The sequence below is a fragment of the Petaurus breviceps genome, unplaced genomic scaffold (assembly GCF_028583685.1).
Source record: "Petaurus breviceps papuanus isolate PSGF00001 unplaced genomic scaffold, PetGlider_PUasm1.0 90977, whole genome shotgun sequence".
NCBI classification, from domain to species: domain Eukaryota; kingdom Metazoa; phylum Chordata; class Mammalia; order Diprotodontia; family Petauridae; genus Petaurus; species Petaurus breviceps.
Genome location: NW_027187391.1, coordinates 17,218,358 through 17,240,007, shown reverse-complemented (window position 1 = coordinate 17,240,007; position 21,650 = coordinate 17,218,358). Strand labels below are relative to the sequence as shown.

General features: G+C 36.3%; 1 long non-coding RNA gene across 1 annotated transcript in view; it reads right to left on the bottom strand.

Annotated features, from left to right (window-relative positions):
• Positions 1-21,344, bottom strand: part of LOC138153085 (uncharacterized) — a 48,691-nt gene extending 27,347 nt beyond the window's left edge. The window contains exon 1 of the long non-coding RNA XR_011166287.1: positions 20,701-21,344. This is a non-coding gene — a long non-coding RNA (uncharacterized lncRNA). The remainder of the gene's footprint in view (positions 1-20,700) is intronic.
• Positions 21,345-21,650: the final 306 nt, after the last annotated feature.

Sequence of the window (21,650 nt, the reverse complement as noted above, 5' to 3'; positions counted from 1 at the left end):
GCTTTGAGAGGCTATGCCTTTCATGAGACTCCCTTCCTGTTGAAATGAATTTAACCCCTTCCCTTTCTGCCTCTCCTGGGCACTCCAGTACTTTGGTGTTATCTGGTGTCCCAAATTGCAATTCCCTGGTCTTGGTTAAAGACCCTTGTTGTTGGTGCTCTTTATTTCAGGTTGACAGATAAATGTACAAATGTGTTGCCCCTTGCATTGTTGGAGGGAATGCCCATACTGATGAAACTTCAGACGCATTGCAGTACATTAATTTCTAGACACCAGAGGCTCATACATTTTTTATTAATGCTGTGTCACTGACAAATTTCATAAATATGACCATCTTCCACAGAAGTTTATTGAAGTCTATGCTTACCAGTTATGATTTTTATAGACTAATGACTCCAAAATTTGCATAGCAACATAGTTCATTAGTGAAAAGTGCTAGATTTGGAGTTAGAGACCTTGGGTTCAAATCCTATCTCTGCTACTTATCTATATGAGTATGGGACAGTCAGCTAAAACTTCCCTTTGAGTCATTTCCTCATCTCTAATATTAATATCTAGCATTTATATATCACTTTAAGGCTTGCAAAATACTTTACATGTTATCTCATTTTATTATTATCTCCATTTTACTGATTTACTATTTTTTTTTTTTGCTACTGAAACTGAGGTTGGGAGAGTATAAGTGACTTTCCCAAGGTCACATAGCTAGTAGACATCTCAAGCAGGATTCAAACACAGGTCTTCCTGACTATACATCCTTTGCTTTATCTGCTGTACAATTTAACTGTTTAAAATGAAGAGGTTGGCCTGTATGGCCTCTCTTCTGGCTCTAAATCCTATGATCTTTCTGTTGATTTTTCTTCAGACAATCAGGTTACATTCAATTTATTGTGATTTGGATCAAAAGATACATTTAAAAGGAGGACACTAGATCTGTCTGAAAGACTCCCAAATGAACCTGCAAGTCAAGACTCAGTCTGCCTGCTTTGCTTTAGTCCCTTCTTAGACTGTAAGCTCTGTGAGAGGAGCTCATTTGCATTTTAAGCCTCCTTTCCGAGCACATCATCCTGCAGAATTAACAATTCTTTTATTGAATTTATCAGAGGATCTCTGAAAAACTAAAGCTAAAAACCTCTTTTCAGATATATTCTCTCACCTGGCTTTGATTTGAATCAAAGAAACGTTGTTTCTTAAATTTGAGCAGAAAGATATAGAAGCTTCTGGTGATTCACTCAAGGGAGAACATTCTTTCTTTATTTTAATTTATAAAAATTTTTAAAACCCACTGCTTTATTTCTTAGGAATGTCCTCTCTGTTGTTCCCAAACGCCATCTAGTGTTCCTCTGATGAATAATGATTCAAACTATTGTTCACACAATACAAGCTTACAAAAATTAGGATCCTCTTTACCATTTCTAATATTTTTATTATTAATGATAAAACTAATATGCTAATTAAGCATAATTAATTGTGGAAAAATACATTCATGATGCAGAAGTAGGCACTCAAGAGTTCGCTTCAGAAAGTGATCAAATGAGCAGTTTCCCAAAAGGAACTCCTTAGGGGCCCACAGATACTTTAAGCATGGATTACTGCCTGTCTGGAAAAATCTAAAACTGTTCCTTCTGCTCAGTGGATAGACTATTCTCCTCCCACTCATTAATATTTCCACTCCAAATTCACACTTAAAGCTTCATCTATGCCTTAAAACGAAAACATCCTGGAAATCGTGCTGTAGGAAATACGGTACCTTGAAATGATTGCTAGGCTAGGATTCAGGAGTGCAGAGATCTAAGCCCAGGTTTACCATTAACGACTGAGTACAGCCTTTAAAGGAGAGTTATAGCCTATTAGAATTGACTGAAATAATGTCCCATAAATATCCAAATGCAAAACTGCAAACTTCTAAATCGAGTCTAATTCTTCATAATCTACCAAGTGGGAATTCATCAGGAAGCATTTCTATAATTGAAAAAAAAAATCAGCATGGGCTTTTTATGGAGAGTCTTTAATTGACTTTCTGAAAATTGACAAATTATCTGTATGATAACCACTGTTGTTTGTTTTACTGTGAGTGAATAATATAATTCAGTAATCAAAATGTATCATTGCCTTGGGAATACTACATACTTTGATCTGGTTTTGTGGGTACACTATATTAAACTTATGCTTGTATTCATTCAAATTATACCTTAAATAAGTTCATTTAAAATACTTTATGTAGGTTCCAACATGCCCTATTATTTCACTAAGATAACCAATAGTATTAGAAAAGGCATGGATTTATGGTGACCAGAGTGTTGGGCTTGGAATCAGAAAGACCAGAGTAACACTTACATGTTTATATGACCCTAGATAAGTCATTAATCTCTCTGTACCTTAGTTTCTTCCTCTGTAAAATGAAAGTATTGGATTCAGCAGACTGTCAGTTTTCTTCTAGCTCTTAATAATGGCATGATCCTGAGTCACTTAACCTCTTTGTCCTGATATGCCTCCGAGAACTCTGTTAATCTTGCACCTGAATAATTCACAAATCCTGGGCATCTCATAAAAATTATTCAAGATATGATGATAATAATAATTTGTGGTTGTTGTTCAGTCATTTTCACTTGTGTTCAATTCTTTGTGACCTCTTTTGGGGTATTATTGGCAGAGATACTGGAGTAGTTTGCCATTTCCTTCTCTGACTCATTTTACAAATGAGGAAACTGAGGCAAACAGGTTAAACACCTTGCCCAGGGACACTTAGCTAGTAAGTATCTGAAGACACATTTGAATTCAGGAAGATGAGTCTTTTTGCCTCCAGGCACCTCTATCCCCTGCACCACTTACCCATCTAGATAATAATAATAGCTAGCATTTATATAACATTTTAAGGTTTGCAAAGCACTTTATAAATTTTAACTCATTTGATCTTCACAATAACTCTATGAGGTAGGTACTATTATCTCCATTTTACAGATGAGGAAACTGAGTCCAAGAAAGGGTAAGTGACTTGCCCAGGATCACACAGCTAGTAAGTATCTGAGGCAGGATGTGAACTCAGGTCTCCCTGACTCAAAGTCCTGTGCTCTCTCTACTTTACTTTATAGCTTCCACTATACCACATTAACTCAATGGTAGTTAAATCCTATTACTATTCACATCTGTACTCCACATCCTTTCCCAACTGTTTCAAATGGGTGGAAACAAAACGAAGTAAAACAAACAAACAAACAAAAAATGAGTCAACTTTAAATATTATGAACTGGTATTTTGTTTTTGTTTTCCCCTCATTCTTTATTCTGACCTATTAGTAAGTAGGTACTTAAAGAACTACATGCAGATCTAAAGCTATAAATTTCTAATCCTCAGTGTATGCAGGTCTCTTAAGTGGCTATCATCATCATCATCAGCAGCAGCAGCAGCAGCAGCATCAATCAGCATCTATTTATTTGCTTAACAGACCCCAACTTTGTGAATGTGCATTTTTTTTCCTTTTTGAGTCAATCAACCTAATCTTTAGGGGATAAAAAGGCAGAAACCACCCCCGCAGGAAATCAGTATCCTTTATTCCATCCCCACCCCAAACCCCCTGACAAAACGATTGCTGTTGGCCCTTGGCAAGTTGTGCAGGGCTTGCAGAATGTCTGCTTGCAATTTTCCAGTCTATCCTAAATGCCAAAACTAAATTAGGCTTATATAGGCAAACATCAAAACAGTTCAATCATTCAGGTAAAATAACAAGTTCAAATCTCCCTCTGTAACTCAGGGACAGGAGAGAATTGAACTCTAATAGAAAGCAATATGACAGAGTAGGAAAGATAGGGTGACAGGATTAGCAAAGTAACATTCCCAAATCCTTCTAGAGAATTTTCACTATCCATTCCTAACACACACACACACTCTCTCTCTCTCTCTCTCTCTCTCTCTCTCTCTCTCTCTCTCTCTCTTTCTCACACACACACACACATCACACACACATACATACACACATATGCTTGCACATGTATATTTATGTATATGTGTATATTCACTGATTTCTTCCCTGGTCCCTAAAAACACACCCAAATCCTCCCCATCCTTAAAAACACCCCCCCCCCTCCAAAAGCCCAAATCTCTCCATTTGATCCTGCTTACTCCTCAATCTATTATCCTAAGTATTATTTCTCCATGTCTCTTTAACAGCCAGACTTTCTTCAGATGCACTTTTTTCCTTTCCTTGTAACTAGGTGGTGCAGTGGATAAGGTTTGAATTCAGCCAGATGTGTGACCCTAGGCAAGCAACGTAACCTCTGTCTGTTTATTTCCTTAATAAGAACCTACCGCCCTAGGCTTGTTGTATGGATCAAATGAAATAATACTTAGAAAGTGCTTTAACACTGGCACACAGTAGATACTTGTTTCCTCCTTCTTTTCTTTGCAGATATTGGCATGTATAACTGCATATGCTGTAGGATTTGATGGATCTGTTGATGAGCTTTTCTGAACTGTCCCCCTCCCCCTTTCTTTTTTCTTTAGGAGATAACTACATGAGATAGTGAAGAGGAATATTTTGGGAAATGAAGGTGATTTAAAAATAAAAAGTAACAATAAAAACGAAAAATGTAAAAGAAAACCTTCTCTTCTTTACCTCCTGCTCAAATTTCAATCCTCTGCAATAGGGCTTTTATTCTCACCAATGATCCATCTCCTAATTGTTAACTCCACTAACCTTTGTCTAATCTTCATCCTTCTTGTCCTATTTGGAGCTTGACCTTATTGACCATCCTCCCTCCTGGCTACCATTTCCTCCTCTGCTCCTTAAATTGCCCTCTCCAGGTTCTCCTAACATGTGCCTCATTACTCTTTGGTCTCCTTTGTGTGATCATCTTTGCCCCAATCCTAATTGTGCAAATACCCCAGGCCTACCCTGGGCCCTCTTCTCTTTCTGTGCCCTCCCTTGGTGATTTTATCAGTTCCTGGAGGTTTACGTGGCACACTGGATAAAGTGCTAGACCTGGGGAAAAGAAGACCCAAATTTAAACCAGGCATCACCTGGACAAGTCACTTAACCTTTTTCTACCTCAGTTCCTCCACCTATAAAATTAGAATAATAATAGCACCAGCTTCACACGGCTATTATAAGGATCAAAGGAAGTAATATCTATCATTTGAAAACCTTAGAGCACTATATAAATGCAATTTACTATTATTATTGACATCTGTATGAAGATGACTACTTTTCCAGACCTCATCTTTCCTTTGGATTCCATTTCAGCATCTCCACCTGCCTGCTTAACGTCTCTACCTATATGTCCAGGCAGATACTTTAAATGCAACATGTCCAAAAGAGAACTCATGTCCCACCCTGAACTCTCCAACTAACTTGTCTATATCTGTTGAAGGAATTCCCATCTTTGAAGTCAAGCAGGACCAACCCCATACTCTTCATTCTCTCAGCTCTCATAGCCAGTTGGTTGATATTTACTGTTTCTCTCAATCATTCTCTTCTTCAGGTTCTCATCACCTCTCACTGGACTCCTGCGATATCCTTTTAACTGGTCTCACTACTTAGAGTCGCCCCTCTCTCCAATCAATCTTTCATATAGCTGCCAAAATAACCTTTCTAAATTACAAGTCTGGCATTGTCACTCCTGAGATCAAGAAACAGCATGTACAGTGAGAAAAATGCTAAATTTAGAGTTAAGACCTTAGTCCAAATCCCAACACACAGCCACTTACTACCTCTGTGACCCTGGGCAAATCATTTCACCTCTGGGTCTCAGTTCTTTAATTTGTAAATGGAAGGGATTGTATTACAAAACCCCAAGGTATTCTGAGGTTTCCTATGGCCTCTAAGCTAGAATATAAAGTCCTTTGGCATTTAAAAATCCTCCATAATCTAGCTCCCTTTTACCTTTCCAGACTTACTCCCCATCACTTTCTCTCAAAGATCTGTCCAACAGACCTATTTTCTATTTCCTTTGTATGACATTTCATTTCTTGCCTCAGTGACTGTGGTCCATGCCTGGAAAACTTCCCTTCATGAAAGCCCTCCAGCTTCCTTAGATACTCAGCTCAGATTCTACTTTCTACTTAAGGCGTTCCCTGATTCATCTTCAGTTATTAGTGCTCTCTCTTGCTCTACTCCAAAATACAAAATATATGCACAGCAGTTTATTTATATGTCCTTGGCATCTCCATCACAAAATGTAAACTCACCAAGAGAAGACCTTAGTTCGATTTTTGGTCCTTGCATACATAGCACCTGGCCTAGTGCCTTGCACCAAGTAGAGACTTAACAAAAACTTGAAGAACTGAATAAGCTACAACCTCTGAGCAATTCTAAATCTTTTTTTTTTCCTCCAAGATCAACTGATTGAATGAATGGATAACATTTTGTAATCAGATCTCCTAACAGAGCAATTCAATTCAATGCAACAAATTTCTATCTTTGAATTTAGGACCAAGTTCTCTTTGTTCACATTTCTTTTAGACACTAATCAATGTATTAATTATGACTATATTTCTTGTCCTATTCCCCTACTAGGGATAGCTAGGTGATACAGTGGATAGAGGGCCTGGCCTGGAGTCAGGAAGACCTGAATTCAAATGCAGTCTCAGACATTTGCTGTGTGACCCTGGGCAAGTCAGTTAACCCTGTTTGCTTCAGTTTCCTCATCTGTCAAATGAACTGGAGAAGGAAATGTCAAACCACTCTGTATCTTTGCCAAGAAAACCCCAAATGGGGCTTACAAAGAATTGGACATGATTCAAATGACTTAACAACATCTCCATACTAGACTGAGTTCTGAGCACAAGCATTTAGCAAAGTATGATATGAACAAATGTTTGCTGAATTAAACAGGGGGAAAAGATATGAGTTAAGCAATCCAGGATGTTATCTTTTTAAAAAACTTTCTTATTTCAATTAATTCTTCTAAATGAATCAATGTGTCTGAACAGGACCACCATGGTATCATAATTTATCCTTTCCCCTACCTAGCCCCTCAATGGCTGTGCTTAAAATATCAATGAAAATGAGCTAATTAACTTTAATCCTCTTCTAAGATTGGGGTCTTCTATGGCTCCTTTCTTTCTTCTCTTATTAAATGTCAATTTCAATAGCCTTTTAATAGGATTGCTTCTAATGCTTAATACATAGAAATAAATAGGAATTAGGCCAAAAATAAAATAAAAGAATAAAGCAGTTGGGCCCCAGGCTGTACATTTGAGGGGAGAACAGGTGAGGAGAAGTAGTTCAGGAAGATGAAAGAACAACAAATGGTGTCTATTGCTACTAGATATAGATTTGAAGGATATATTTGCGTGTCTTAGTTTCTATAAACACCTCAACAGAATGCTAAACAATGGTCGTTTCATTGAAGGCAGCTGAGTTGAAACTTGCATTTATCAACTTCTTAATAAGTGAATTCCTCCACGTTTTGCATATTATTTTTGTTAAGCCTCTTGACAAATCTCTTATTTTGTATTTCATGTTGGTGATCACCAGGAAGATTTACTTGTACAATATGGTTTCATGTAGTTTTGAGAGCTTGATGGATATTTGGTTCAATGAAAGCATGTCAACATAATTACTGCTGAGACAGTTCTTTCAAAGCCTGGAGAAATAACTATGAAACTTCATATAGAGTTTTCCTCTTATATTTTTGACTTTTGAAAGCCCAAATCTAAGCTTTGCTTGTGCAATTATAACTATTTTTTAAAATTCCTGAAGAATAAAAAAAAATGCAGACATAAAACTACAACAAAAATGTTGTTCTTTATAAACAGCACTATATTAGAAAGTTTTTTTGTTTTGCTTAGAAGTGTCGAGATTACTTTATTAACTGCCAAAACATTTGTTTCTTCAACATGAACTATTTCTCTCTTGTTAACTTTTTTTTTCTGCCTAAATTGTTTTCTGACAAAACTTGGCTGCAGAACATTACAAGTAACAATGGACAGAAAGAAAATAAACATACCCATATAGCACATGGCTGTAAGAAAGAGGAAGAAACAAAAGCTTGAACAAAACAAGGACTTTACATTGTTAAAAAAAAAAAACACCTTAAACAAATGCTTATTTTTTCCCTGCAAAGGAAAGAGGAAGAGCTGCAGAAAAACAGCTGTGTAAGGTAAAGGGAGGGGGAAAAAAAATCAGAAGGAAGATCATGCTGGCCTTGTAGCCATTTTATAAAAAGCACATGTACATTTGAACTGGTTGCAAAGAAACTGAATAAGAATCGCAAGATTCAAGTCATTCTCTCCCTAGCTTGACACCAAATCCCATGGGGCTCCAACGGAGGAGGAACTAAGAAAAGCTATCTGATCTAAATGTGTTTGAGTATTACAATCACAGCAGACAGACAGACATCAGGTGACTGGTAATTGTAACAAAGGTCACAGACAGCTAACATTATTCTGATAAAATTCACCATGAGAGACAATCTCATTTCTCTCAATCTGCCAGTTTCCTTAACCAAGTCAGCACATTTTACCTCAAGCTCATGATTTTTTTAAAAATTACATTCCTTTGCTGAATAAATCAAGGAATACAACCTGAATTTCAATATTGTTGATAGCACAAAACTATGCCACATTTCTTTTTTTTCCTAAAACCTTGCCATTAGATGAAATTACTTGTTATATCAAAGTTCTAGGTAAATAATTTGTCTCTTTTACCTCACTAATGCAGGAGTCTTAATAATCTTCCATTTAAATTCTAGTCTAAATTGCAGTCAAGGTAGGCCAATATCTATATTACTGTCATCCATACAGTCTATAATTGTGTGAATTATTTAGGATAAGGTAACATTTATTGATTGATACAGAAAACCTTACAATTTTTTCCTCTTCAGAAAACATGCAAAATTGGAACACTAATGCATTGTTAGTGGAGTTGTAAACTGATCCAACCATTCTGGAGAACAATTTGGAATTATGCCCAAAGGGTTATAAAACTATACATTGACCCAGCAATACCACTTCTAGGTCTGTATCACTAATAGATCATAAAAAAAGGGAAAAGGATCCACATGTACAAAAATATTTATAGCAGCTCTTTTTATGGTGGCAAAGAATCAGAAATTGAGAGAATGCCCATCAATTGGGGAATGGCTGAACAAGTTGTCATATATGAATATAATGGAATACCATTGTGCTATAAGAAATGATGAGTAAACTGACTTTAGAAAAACCTGGAAAGACTTATATGAACGGATACTGAGTGAAGAGAGCAGAACCAGGAGAACGTTGTACACAGTGACAACCACATTGTATGATGATCAACTTTGATAGACTTAGCTCTTCTCAGCAATGAAAGGATCTAAGACAACTCCAAAAGACTAAAGTTGGAAAATGCTATCCACACCCAGAGAAAGAACTTTGGAGTCTGAATGCAGATGGAAGCATACAATTTGCTTTCCTTTCCTTTTGTTGTTTTGTTTTGTTGTTCTTTCTCATGGTTCCTCCCATTAGTTCTAATTCTTCTTTACACAATGACTAATGTGAAAATATGTTTAATATGAATGTATAAGTAGAGTCTATATCAGATTGCATGCCATCTTGGGGAGGGGAGAGAAGGAGGGGGAGAAAATTTGAAACTGAAAATCTTATGGAAGCAAATGTTGAAAACTAAAAATTAATTAAAAAAAAGAAAAACATGCAATATGATCTCTTTTAGCTATAATTACTTGTTTTACTCTATTTGGCATTGAATTTATAAGACTGAAACATTTTCTAATTTCTTATTATGAAATTATTTATCATATTGGATATTATATGTATCTTTGATGATTTATTTTTCAATTCTAGCCTTAATTATGGCCCATAGATTTTTAAAATTAAATTTTATTTTCAAATGAAGATTCACCTGCTGTCCCTTGTGCCTCCTATACCCCGTTGAGTAAGCATGAAAATAAAACTCACATTACAAACATGTATAGAGACATTGGCCATATTTTTTAAAAAGTCTCAATTTGTGTTCTGAGACCACCAGGTCTCTATTGGGAGCTAGGTAGCATGTTTCATCATGAATCCTCTAGAATTCTATTTGGTTACTGTATTGATTAGAGTTGCTTTCATTCAAAGTTGTCTTTACAATATTGCTGTCATTATATAAATTGTCTTCCTGGTTCTACTTGCTTCACTTTGTGTCAGTTGAAACAAGTCTTCCTAGGTTTTTCTGAAACTGCTCCTTTCATCATTTATTATAGCACAACAGTACTGCATTATATTCATATGCCTTACCTTGTTCAAGCATTACCTAGTTGATGGACACCTCTGTTTCCAGTTGCTTGCCACCACAACAAGGACTGCTACAAATTTTTTTTTGTACATATAAGTCTTTTTTCTCTTCCTTTGATCATATGTTCAAGTATAAACCTAGTAGTGGAAGCACCAAGTCAACAGTTTGATATTTTGGGGGGCATATTTCCATATTGCTTTATAGAAGAGCTGGATCAATTCATAGCTGAAATAATGACCCTGTTTTTCTATAGCTTCTTCAGCATTTGTCATTTTTCTTTTTTGGTCAGTTTTGCCAGTCAGATGAGTGTGAGGTAGGATATCAAAATTGCTTCCATTTGCTTTTATCTATTAATGATTTAGGGCATTTTTTTTTACATAATTATCAATAGCTTGGGAAGCTAGGTGGCACAATGGATACAGTACCAGGCCTGGAGTCAGGAAGACTCATCTTCCTGCATTCAAATATGGCCTTAGACACTTAAATCTGAGCAAGTCACTTAACCCTATTCCTCTCAGTTTCTTCACCTGTAAAATGAGCCAAAGAATGAAATGACAAATGACTCTAGTATATTTGTCAAGAAAACCCCAAATAGAGTCACAAAGAGTTATACAACTGGAAAAACAACCAAAACATTGATAGCTTGAATTTCTTCCTCTGAAAACTGCCCATTCACTTCATTTGACCCATTTATCATTTAGGGAATTAGTCAATAGGTTTTCGATAGGGTTCAAACCTGGTCATTGGTAGACATTGGAGCATTTTTATGTCTATCTCTTGGCCAAACTTCTTAACTTTTTGTGATGCGGCATGATGCAAAGTCATTTTGTAGCATTTATCTCCACTTGGAAAATTTTGTAATTCTAAAACAATTCTGCTTCTCAGTGTACCAATAAATTTATCAGAGTTCACGATTTCCTCAGTTAGAATAGGACTTCCTGGCCCACTGACATTTTTTTGGCCCATTGATATTTAAAAATCCACACTTTTTTTGGTTAATATTTTATTGTCTGATGAAGATTCTCAGCAAATCTTAGAGGCTCACCTGGACTTCTTCTGACAATACTTTATATAATCTTGAATGAAATAGTGAGTTTAATTAGTAAAAATTGCCCTTTCCAAACTTAAGTGTTCCATTAATATTGAATTCCATCAGTTAACAGCTTCTTCTCCTTCTCCTTCTCCTTCTCCTTCTCCTTCTCCTTCTCCTTCTCCTTCTCCTTCTCCTTCTCCTTCTCCTCCTCTTCTGGTTTTGGTACTTTGCACACTCTTTCTCCCTATGCCTACAATATACTCCTTCCTCCCTCTGCCTCTTGGAATCTCTAGCTTCCTTCAAGACTCACCATCAAGAAGACTCTCCCAATTCCCTCATTGTAGGTACCCCTTACCCCACTAGAAATGACTTTGTATTTCTTTTCTAGATATTTTGTATTTATTTGTATGTGGACATAACATACAGATAAAAGAAACAGATATTTAATATGCTGATCTATTGATGTTCACCATTCTTTTTCGAAGGAGGGTGATGCTTTGACTTACAAATGAATGTCATGAAAGGGGTTTGAAAGGGTTTTTTTTTTTTTTTTTTGACAAATATCTTTCAGGCCTCGGGACTGACATGCTTATGTCCTCCCCACGATAACTCAGTGTTGAATCTCAAATCTGTAATAAAATGACTACAGGGGTGGCCAGGTGGCAGGCACAGTGAGTAAGAGTGCCAGCCCCTGCGTCGGGAAACCTGGGATCAGTTCTGGCCTCAGATACTCGGCACCCACACAAAAATAACTGGCCGTGTAACCTTGAGCAAGTTACTTAACCCTGATTGCTTAAAAAAAAAAAACAATGACTACAACCTCATGAATTGGGATTTATCTAGATGAAAGTTGCTGCTAGGAAGCCCTAAAAGTTCCTCCGTGGAACACCACTTTTTGCTCTGCTTTTATTTTTGTTCTTCTATCCCTAATGTCTGGCATGGTGCTTGATGAATAGTAGGCATTTAATAAGTGCTTATTGAGTTGAATTCTTTTGATATAGGATAAGTCCAAAAGTATTGTCCTTCATTTACAAGGGCAACTTACACCCTGTCAACAGGACGTGCATGTAGTATAAAGTGATGGTTGCAGTAATGGCAGCCATGAGTCACCCTCTACTATTTCCTGGATCCTTAAAAGCATGTTGGCATAATAGTTTTGCAAGCTGTTTGTTTTAATACAAGACAAGTTACTTTTACCTCTCAGAGTCCTAGTTTCCTCATCTCTAAAAAGGAAATACTATTACCATTCTCATTTTTAAAATTAAAAAAATGCTACATGCATATGAACGGCTCCTATTATTAACAAAATAATTTTTTAAACTATTTAAGCTTTTACTTTGTGTGAAGCACTGTGCTAAATGATAATGACATAAATAGAGAAGAGCTGTCAACTGGTCAAGTCAACAAGCACTAACAATGTGCCAGGAACCGTGCAAAAGTGCTGAAGATGCAAAGAAGGGCAAAAGTCAGTCCTTGCTCCCATTTGAAATTATGACCAAAGGGCCATAAAACTGTGCATACCCTTTGACTCAGCAATACCACTTCTAGGTCTGTATCCCAAAGGCATCATAAAAAGGGAAAAGGACCCACATGTACAACATATTTATAGCAGTTCTTTTGTGGTGGCAAAGAACGGGAAATCGAGGGGATGTCCATCAACTGGGGAATGGTTGAACAACTTGTGGTATATGAATATAATGGAATACTATTATTTTGTAAGAAATGATGAGCAGGTGGATTTCAGAAAAACCTGGAAAGACTTACATGAACTGATGCTGAGTGAAGTGAGCAGAACCAGCAGAAAATTGTACATAGTAACAGCAACATTATGTGATGATCAACTTTGATAGACTTAGCTCTTCTCAGCAATGAAAGGATGGATCTAAGACAACTTCAAAAGACTCATGATGGAAAATGCTACCTGCATCTAGAGAAGGAACTATGGAGTCTGAATTCAGATGGAAGAATATTATTTGCTTTCTCTCTTTTTTCTTTCTTGTGGTTTTTGTCTTTTGTTCTGATTTTTTCTTTCACAACATGACTAATGTGGAAATATGTCTAATATGAATGTACATGTATAGCCTATATCAGATTGCATAACCTCTTGGGGAGGGGGGAGGGAAGGGAGAAAATTTAGAACTCAAAATCTTATAAAAGTGAATCTTGAAAACGAAAAATAAATAATAAATAATTAGAAAAAAATAGCCCCTGTTCTCAAGAAACTCACAGTCTAATGGGGGAGGGGGGAACAATGTACAAACTATGTACAAGCAAGACGTATAAAGGATAAACTCTTGATAAAGCCAAGGCACCCAGATTAAGAAGGGAAGTCTCCTTGGAGAAGATAGGACTTAAGCTGAGACTTGAATGAAGTCAGGAATCCCAAACCAAGACAATCTGCTCTCATCTCAGGAGCACAAACTCTACTTTGGGGGAGTTCTAGATAAGAAAGTGGTGGAGATGAATCATGCTGAAGACGAATGACAGAGAAGAGTGTTCAGTTGTAGAAAAGATAAAAAAGCCCAGGATTCTTGTTGTACATTAGTGGGTCACATAATAATGTCTGGGAATCTCCAGGGTTTAGGAACAAGTCAGATGGTGAGACCTGGAACACCTTAGGATGCAGTAGTTGGGGAGATTAGCTGTCATTTATTTGAGTTTTAAAGGTTTATTACATAATTTATGTACATGTTAATAATCATGATAATAATAGTTGTAAGAAATATAATAAGACTAGGCAGCAGTGACTTTTGTTTTAGTTGGGAGTTTTCATCAGAGAGTTCCTACACCTAAAAAAAAAATAATCAGATATCTTGTACAAGACAGGATATTACTTGGGACACTTGCCCAGATAATATGTCACGCTGAAGCAAACACTCAAAATAGAATATCTATTCATTTTTCATTAATAGTGTACTTTAATTGGTTGACTCAACAGTCCATAGACAAAAACTGATTAATATAATGAGATATTATATTTAATAGAGTTCAGGGTATGATTACATAAAATACATCCAATTTTAAAACCAGAATGTTGAAGAAGAAATGGATATATTAAGTATTTTTTGGAAGAAATGTAATAAGGAGGCTAAATGTCTACTCTGTTCTCTTCCTAAGCCTCCATTTTAAATATCTATACTGCAAGGTATACAGTGCATAGAGTTCTGTCTTGTTCCACTCTTTTGCAGAATTTCCCCTGAAAGAGGAATTCTTTAACACATTTTGCTTTGCTCCTTTCAGACTTACATCAGTCCAAATCCTACTTGGCCCAAAAAACTGGAGGAAAGGGTTCTGGGAAGAAGTATGCTGGAGCCAGTCAATTGTTAAAATTTCAGAACGATCATTTTACACTTTGGAAATAGACAAATGTTAATAATCAGGGCTTGATTGTTTTGTTTATTGTCTAGACTTAAGAAGCCATAGAGAAAATGTTAATAATGCAAATTAAACCTAAAAGTGTGTCATGTGTTTTCAGAGAGCTCACTATTAAACATTTTACCAGCATACCTGTGGGTTCTGGGCCACCTCAATTCTAGAGTACTCCTGAATCTATGTTGGTTCCAACACTAAACCACCTTACCCTGGAATCTTAAAATCTGAGAATGAGCCAAGGCTTGATGAGTTCTCAAGGATTCCTGGAGTATTTATCCGTTGTTCCAGATCTTAATACAGACCTGTATTCTAAGAATTAAGAAGTGGCTTGCTTAGCTTCCAACATTAGTAGAATGAGGCCTATTTATATTGTTTTCACGTGATCTTAGATTTATATTTGGAGGGGACTCCAGAGGCTTTCTAGCCCACCCCACTTTGTTTTACAGAGGGGAGAACTGAGGTCAGGGAGGTTAAGTGATTTGCCCAAAGTCACACAAGTAGTAGGGATTTAAATTCCATTTGAGATGAGATTTGAACTTAGGTCCTCTGAATGCAGAGATAGGGCCCTTTCCATTCTCATACACTGGATTCAAGAAGTAGTGTTCCACATATGAACTTTTAGGGCTTCCTAGCAGCAACTTTCATCCGAGATAAATCCCATTTTATGAGATCATTGTCATTTTCTCAGAGAATTTGAGATTCAGTATTGAGTTATAATGGGGAGGACATAAGCATGTCAGTCTTGAGGTCTGAAAGGTCTTTGTAATACAAAACAAAACAAAAAACTTTCAAACCCCTTTAATGATATTCACTTGCAAGTCAAGACATCACCCTCCTGATATCATTGGTCCTCTTTGAGAAAGAAGAACGAACAATGGATTGGTATATTAAACATCTACATCTTTTAAAATTATGGGCAATTTTGAGGACAAGAAGCTTCCTAGAACTGAGGAAAGAAACAAAGCATCGTACCTTGAGATCAGAGTATGTAAGCAACTTGTTCTAAAATGACTTAATCAATCTGAACCACTAAGTACTAGTTAAATGCATAAAGTGCAGAATATTTTTAGCGTGGGGCTCTTCATCTGGGTTCTGTGAATTTGTTTAAAATATACACCTATACATACATCTACATATATACACACATACATACATAAAACTATTTCAATATAATTATTTTCCCTTGTAATGCTATGTGTTGTATTTTATACTTTTAAAAATATTACTCTGAAAACAGGTCCGTGAGCTTTACCAGACTGTCAAAAGTGGTCTGTGATACCAAAAAAAGTTAAGAAACTCTATTCAAGAGGAAGTTACTTTGTTAATTATTCAAAATTATATCTATAAGGAAAAAGTTTTTGTCTGCACTAACTGTGCTTGAACAAGGTAGGAAGAATCCTTGCAGGTGTGGGGGCCTGTGGCTATATAATGTTGCATCTATTGTCCTAGTGCTTTGATAGGTGCGATATTTTTGCAGAACAACTTTTTCCCTCTTTATTTTTTGTCAGGAGGGTTTCCTCATGAGTAGAGGAGGAGGAATGATATCTGGAAATGAAGGTGCTGTAAGAAACAATAATAATTTTTAAAAGTAAAGAAATGTGAGTGAAAAAGTAAAGAGACATTGTAAAAGGGAAACTCTGGGCCTACTAAATTTAGCCATTTAGAATAAATATCATTTCACATACATACTGAAATATATCATGAATGACCACATATATTAGTTTGGCTTCCCCCGTGGACAAATTCCATTTAGGAATTAACATTATTCCACTTGGTTTCCAACTTATACCAAGAAAAAAATGGCAGGAAGTTGGAGGTTTTATAGGTTTTAGGTTTTATAGGCTTATAGGTTTTATAAGTTCTATAGCTTCATAGATTTTATAGGTTTTCAGAATGTTCAGGTTAAAGGTAGTGGCTGGAAGACTGTAATGAGATGATAATATTATAATATCCAGGATTTAAATAGTGCTTTAAGGTTTGCAAAGCATTTTACAAATATTATCACATTTTATTCTCAGAACAACTCTGAGAAGTAGATACTATTAGTTTCTCTATTTTATATATAAGAAAACTGAGGTAGGCAGAGGTTAAGTGACTTGCCTAAGATCACACAACTAGCTAGTGAGTATCTGAGGTAGGATTTGAACTCAGGTCTTCCTGACTCCTGGTCTAGCACTCTAGTGGTAGGGATTTTAGAAGTAGGTAGAGGCAGGCCAATTCCACCCTCCACCTCTAACACTCAGCTATGGGATGATATGGCCAGGCAATGGGAGGTTGACCCTATCATACTTTGGATCTATCCAGATTTCAACTCTTACTTGGAAAAGGAAAAAATAAAGTACTGTAGGTAGTGTTGCAAAGTGTATAGAGGACTATTCTTGGATCTGGTTCTAGTCCTGTCTCTAAAGGCTTATGAGCAGTAGGACAAATTACATAACTTTTGAGCTTATGTCCTTATTTTTAAATTTAGGGTGGGGGCAGGGTGTGGTGTTACTAGATGGCCTCTAATGTACCATCCAGCTTTAAATCTATATTACTATCATGATCATATGATTAGGGGTCACAAAATGTGGCTTGAAGTATAGCTAAGATACTTATTAGCTTTGTGACCAATGTGTGGTGTGGTATGAGTCCAATGAAAATTAATAGCAGATTTGTAAAATCAGAGAGAATCCCTGTTCTGTTTATTTGTTTGACCTTGGGCAAATCATTTGGGGTTTCCAATTCCTTATCTATCTAGAAAAGGAAAGTATTTGACTAGGTAATCTTTAATGGACCTTTGAACTCCAACATTCCAAGATTCCTTGATCAAGTGATTTCAGAGATGCTCACTAGAAATTCGAAGACAATTCTTTATCTTTGTCGCTATAAAACACTCTACAAAGGAATAGAGAATTATTAGTGACAGTTCCTTTCCAGGTCTTTCTGGGTGGGTAGGCACTTTATGTTAATTCCCTGTGAAAGTGGCCAGTGTGGTGTAAACCTGTTCTCTACTAGTCTGGTTAGGTACACAAGAGGCCAGAACAAAGACAATTACAGTTCTTTACTCTGCTTTTGTGCTGAGACAGGTCAGCTAAGAAAGGGAATAGTTGGAGAGAGTTTGGGCCAATTGAATGTATATACAATCAAAGTAAAGGAGTAAGAAACTGGTTCTCAAAGAGTCTCTGAGAACAATGACTGAGGACGATTAGAAATTGGGTAGCAAAACACAGAAAGAGTAGTTGGGTTTTCTATCCATTCATTTATTCATTTGCTAAGTGAAACAATGCTAATAATTGGCTTCGATTTTAAAAAATAGAATGAATGTTTCTAAGGTTAGGAAATTCTATCAAAGATACTCAGGTTTGGTTTTTCTTCTCTTTACTATCTTGCATTGCAATGTCTAAGATTGATAACTAATAATACTAATAGTAGTAAATAATATCACTGATATAACACCAGATGATTTAAAAACCCTTTACAAATATTACATCATTTTACCCTACAATAGGCACTATTGTCATCCACATATTTTACAAATGAGGAAACTAAAGCAAACAGAAGTTAATGATTTGCCCAAGTTGCAAAACTAGTATGTATTTGGGTGCGGAATGATTTAAACTCAAGTCTTTCTGACTCCTGGTCCAGGACTCTATTCACTGATCCATTTAGCTTTCTCTAGGTAACCAAGGTTAAGTCTAATTTTTTTTTTCTAATCAAGCCCTTTCAAGGATTGGTGAAACCTTCACTATCACTTCTTCTGCTTTATGAATATATATCTATCAAATGATTACATTTCAATATTATGATTATAAATTCCAAGCTCTGTGCTATCTCAGGTATAAATTATTGATGCTGGGGACCTCTAGCAAGGGAATTTTGTGACTTCTCTTCAAATTTTGCCTATGGAGATTTTTGAAACTCGCTCTAGAAACAAAATGTGCCCAACAAATAAATCTAGATACAAACCCCCAAATTTATTAGTCAATTGTTTAAAAATTCACTCTTTTTTTTTCTTTTTTGAAAGAATGTGTATGATCTTCCTCCCCCCAGTTCTGGTCCCTTACTTCAATCAAGTTAACTTTCTTAAAAGTCAGATGGGGTGGGGAGGGTGGTAGTAGATTTTTATCTTTGTTTTTCTCCCTCAATGCTTTTCAAAATAAGATAAAGTAAACCAAACGTCCTCCCTCTTGTCTAAAGCATGCTCTTCTATCCACAAAAACCTTTTTTTTTTTCAGAAGTATTGTATTTATTAAATATATCCTTAGACTTAGCACAGTGCCTGGCACATAGTAAATACTATATAAATGCTTATTTCCTCCCTTTCCCCTTCTCTAGACTAGAGAAATTAGAAAAAGTCAAATGTTTAATGACAAATACATTATCTTTCATTTATACTTTTTTCCAAATAATCATACCTGGTAAGTAGTACAATTATTACTTCTGAGATTATGGAAACTTGATCTTGGGTAAGTCATTTAAGGGAAAAATAACAGCAATTCCCTAACAAGGTGGTCGGGAGGATCAAGTGAGATAACATATGCAAAATATTTTGAAAATCTTAAATTACTGTTTTAATGTCAACTATTATTATTCTTAAACCTTTAAAGACATTGGTTTCCTTAAATATAAAATGAGTTTTAAGGTCCCATTCAACTCTAAATATATAATTCTAGTTTTCAGATGAGGAAACTGAGGCTCAGATAAGTTAAATGACTTGCCCATAGTTCATAGCTGGTGACAGAATCAGAACTAAAATTCCTGTCTTCTGATTCTGAATACCGTGATCTCTGAATAGCACCTGTCCCCTCCCCCTCCTACCTCCAGCTGGTTAAAACCAATGGTTGATTATCATGGCAACACTTTTTGGTTGGTGAAAACACTACTCTTACACCATTTATTTGGAAAGGTGTCCCTTTCAAAAATATATATATTTCAGTGGATCTCCTCAATGATAGGATTAGGTTCATGAAGACCAGACTAGATTATTTTTTGGAACTGTATAGTTCTTTCAAAGATCCTTGGCACTCCCTATAGACAAAGGTACAAATTAAAAAAAAAATACCAATATTCTCCCAGTGAAGCTACATAACTTTGAATTATTGAACTCTGCAATCTCCAAAGAATTACAAGTTACAGATGAACTCTCCACCCACCCAATATGACTAATATGATACAATGGAAAGAGAAAATGAAGTCAAGAAGGCTGTATTCAATTAATAATAAAAGCCCCAAAAGATAATTTAATGTTTAAGGCACAAGGGTTATAATAAAATAAAATATGCATGTATTTTACACTGTTTGTATGAACACCAAAAATACAATTTAAGACAAACTTATATTTTAAAATTTTGAAATCATATGTGTCACAGTTAGAATTTTGACTTGAAAGTATCCTTTTGAAACAGGCTATTTTTCAGTGTATCTTTTGTTTCCTTTAAAAATCTTTCACATTAAATCCTCCTCAATATCTAAAGCAAAATGATAGGTGCTTATTTTTCCATTACCCTGCACAATCTCATAGTTAGTGTCGTATCTCCCCTCTCCTGATAGCTGCTCTTTCATAAGTAGTTTTGATGCATTATTTTCCCATGCATTTTAAAAGTGAAATTCATTGTAGCAAGCCTGCCTGAAAATGAAACTTGATGTTCAATACCACAGGAATAGCTTTGCCTAAAACAATTAAGTGCTTTATAGAGGGCAATGGCAGTAAGGTTGTACATCTAATTTTAACAGCCTCCAAAATGTTTCCTCTCTTCTAAAGAAACAATGATTATCTCTAGCACAGATACTTACTGACTTTTCAGTCAGTTTTTGGTATCCCAAAGTCCTTGAGAAGCATTTTTAACCCCTTCCCTAAAGGGAATTATGAGAGCTGATTTTAGAGAAAGTATTATAAAGCCAGGGACAGTATCTTGCCCAGATAAAATAAGCCATGGCCAGAAAGGTCCTCTAAAGTTCCTGTCTCTCCTTGGAGAGTGCACCTACATACAACCTTACAAGAATCCTTTCTTTGGTCACTTGAAATAACCTAGCCTGCTTGTCAGTTCCTAAGGTAATAAACCTTCTTCTGAAAGAAAACACAAGGATTCTTGCTTTCTCTTACCTGAAGTGAGAGTAATGGACCAACCTGGTTACTACTATGACCATCTTTCCCAGTTCCACAACAGGCAGGGAGTGTCAAAAGCAGAAGCAGAGAAGAAAGCAGAAATAATTCCAGTTTCCCAAAGAATCCTCCCAGGGAAGTTCCTTTTTTCTTTTTTTTTTTTTCTGTCCTGCACCTCCTCTTCCTTCTCACTCCATTAAACATAAGAGGTTAGTGGCTCTCTCTGCTGCATCTGGGTAGCAAGCACAAGCCAGTCACTTTTCTCTATCAGTATGGCAGCTCACAGAGCAGGACAAGGCTGGAAAGGGGACAGAGTCCATTGCAAGAGCTCTTAACAGAGCTCGTCTCTTTAGCTGTCTGTCTCTTCAGGCTCCTGCTGCTGCTGCATAGAATGAGATTGCTGCTGTTGCTGCTGCTGCTTCTGGGGCTTCACTTTAGATTTCCAGGCTCAAGGATTAGCATCGTAGAAAGCACTGGCAGAGCTTTGCTTGACTCGACTCTGTCCCAGCTGATAGAGTGCGGACAAGAGCTTCCCATTTCTGAATAAACCTGCCCTGTTTACTGAGCATGCCCAGCTTCACTGCTAGGGGCCTTGCTATGGGTGGCTTCTCCTTAACCAGGTTTGGGTAAATAAGACAGGGAACAGTGCCAGGAGGAAGATAGTCAGAGGAACTGGTTTAAGGAGGAGGTTATAGTTGAAAAGGTGAAAGGACAAGCAAATGCTTAGCTTGGTGATTTGAACATAGCTGAGATGCAATAGACATTTGTTGACTGATTGATGATTGTTTGAAAATTGGCTCTGAGGAAAACATTAATAGCATTTGTTAACCTCTGTTAACATGAACAAAACAAGATAGTACTGAGTTAATCACATGTGACTGGCCATAGGGTAAATAGATATATGTTTATTCATCAGGCAAATGAAAGGCCACAACCAAGATCAAGTGGGA